We start from the raw sequence: 2,861 nt of genomic DNA on the forward strand, positions 1-2,861 counted from the left end.
CTTAGCGGGCCTGGGGAGTCGCTGTTTAACGGGGCCAGAGTTTCTGCTGGCGAAGTTCAAGGCCGTTCTGAAGAAGGGCAGGAGGGACGGCTTACGACATTGTGACTGTGCTTAAATGCCCCCGAACTGTAAGCCTGAAAATGGTGAACATGTTAAATTTTATGTTGTACATGTTTTACCACAATATTAAAAAAGGGAAAGAAAAATCATGTATATACTTAAGGTAAACTTCTTAACACTGCGTGTAAAGCAAAGATTCAACAACTAAGTTGACTCACCCACTGTCTTGATGTCAGAGGGTTTTGGGTTGACTCACCCACTGTCTTAATGTCCTCCGCCCCAAGGAGACTATGAAGGGATTTGTACGTTAAAGTGTCTTCCCTGGAGCGTCCTGTGATCTGCAGGGTGTTTCTGTTTCTCCCTAAGGCGGGCGTGGAGAACAGGGAAGACTAACAGGAAACGCTGGCTTGCATCTACCTCGCCTGTGTGGTCACCATCCATGTGGCTTTTTTGTTTTATTGAAAGTAGCAAGAATCCACCCAATGCAAAACAGTCATTTTCAGGTGTTCAGTATACATTCAACGAGGGCTTCCGTACGTGGAGAGTCTTTTGCGGGGAGCGTGGCTGTCCGCCGAACTCGTATGCCTGCTCTGTCCTATTGTCCCTAATTATCTCTGAGGACCCCGGAGGTCAGACGGCTTGTTCTCGCCCCAGGAACCAGGGCGTTCTCGAAGCTGAGCTCGGATGAGTTTCCAGGGGCATCCATTCCTCAATGTCGCCGGCTTTAGAAACCACATTCAAGTCATAGATTGTCCCAGTGCAAACTGGGAGCCGCCAGCGAAGAGGAAAGAAAGGAAGGGAAAAGATGCTTTGGTGTTTTCGGAATTGAGAAGTGGACAAAGTAGGGGAGGTCGGGAAAACGCGGGGGAAGCAGAAAAGCCGCCTGAAGATGGAGATGGAGACGCAGGCGCACGGGCCAGAAAGGCTCGGAAACGGGGTGCAGGGACGCCGCGGGGCGTAGGCCCACCTGCGGCACGGACCACGGGGCTGCCTGGGCAGGCGGTAGAGGCGGCGGGCGCCGCAGGGCACGGGACAGGCCAGGACTTGGCCACGTTGGGTGATGACTGCCACCAGCAACCAGGGCAAGGAGGCCATGCTGCAAACGAGCCTCCTTCAAAAAGCCCTCGGGGACACGGAGCGTAAAACACCTGTCTGTGCTCAGATGCGCACGCTGAGGTTAAAACATTGATAAATACCTAGCCGTTCTCTGCTCGTCACAGAATGAACCCTTTAGATGCACAGTGCTGGCTACATGTAAAGCGTCTTACATGATTGGGGGTGCAGCTGATGTCTCTTGGTCCCCAGGGGCGCTGAAGCCCACGCCTGTCTTTCGGAGTAGCTGAACAGGCAGAAGAGTCTCAAACTTCTGCGTCTCTAGAGGGGGCTGAAGCCCACACCTGTCTGTCGGAGTAGCTGAAGAACAGGCAGAAGAGTCTCAAACTTCTGCGTCTCTACCGGACACTGTCGCCAAGCCTCCGCCCCGTCCGATCCCACGGAAGCCCAAGTTCAGTGGCCGGGGGTGAGCGGAGCTCTCGGTCGGCCGGAGCGCGGGCTCTGTCATTGTCCCCTCTACGCTGGGTTCTTCTCTGAGTGACGCGCTGAGCGACGGAGACTCTGGGTGGTCTGACCTGGTCCTCTTGTTTCCCAGGAGCCGACTCGGACCCAGGGACGGACCAGGTGGGAGGGGGCTCAGCCGCCCGTGTCACGGGGGGTAGCAACGTCCCTCATCTTTGACCAGGGAGCCTCGTGTCTCTGGGAGCGTGCCGGTGGCAAATCGGGCAAAATCCGTGGCCTTTGCAGCTTCCGATGGTTGACAGAGGGCGACACACAGCATTGGCGACTCAGAGCCGCCACGCGGCTGGGGGACATGAACTTCAATCAAACGTGGGCCTCGGAAGCCTCAGCGGGGCGTCCGTATGAAAATGTACAACGATAATATGCATTTAGGGGCCAGCTATATTAGAAATCCTTCATTTTGAAAATATCTCACATTCTAAAATGAAAAATCACTCTAATCACCCAAAAAGCACTTCGGGGAGTATTCAAAGTATGGGAGTAATAATCACATCATAGCTTTGCTTTATCGTGATGTGTGGGCTGATCCAGTAGTCACATGAATATTAACACTCCAAGCATGGGAGGGGAAGGGGGGACACACGTTCTGAAAGCAGGGGGCTGACTCGGAGCAGGGCGGGCTCGGCCTTCGGTCGCTGGAGAGGTTTCCCGTCCTTCCAGCTGCTCCAAATACGGCGAATCCGCCATTCAGCATCGTTACTTTGATTCCGAGAGGACTGTTCGTCTTATGAATCGATTCGTTTGACTCACAGCTCATTTTCAGAGTTAAGATTTGAGTTTGTAAAAGCGACACAGCAGTCCGTCACCTTCCCCCACCCTCCCTCCGGGACGCCGTGTTCTGGGTGACGGCCGGGGACCCGCAAAGCCCGTTATCCGGGCAGCGTGCTTCACGGGGGCAGAAGCTTAGACAGACTGGGAAATGCCGCGTTTAAGCCTGGAAGCTTCTGTCCGTTCTCGGAGGCTTTTGCCGTCCATCCGCATCAAGACCCTCGACGTCAGCTCCTGGATGACAATGAAACCAGTCCAGTGCAGGAAGGGACACCAGCCGTGGAGCAGCGGAAAGCAGTGGGGACCTCGGCAGCCTCGCGGTGTCCCGCACATCGACTCGAAGCCACCGCAAGCAAACGAGCGACCTGGACACAGCTGCAGTCCCAGAGGCCACGACCTGCCCCATAACTGCCGGCTTCCCTCATTTTTCTCCCTCTCCTCCTTACCGAACTGCAAAA

This window comes from Pteropus alecto, unplaced genomic scaffold (genome assembly GCF_000325575.1).
Source record: "Pteropus alecto unplaced genomic scaffold, ASM32557v1 scaffold11, whole genome shotgun sequence".
Lineage (NCBI taxonomy): Eukaryota > Metazoa > Chordata > Mammalia > Chiroptera > Pteropodidae > Pteropus > Pteropus alecto.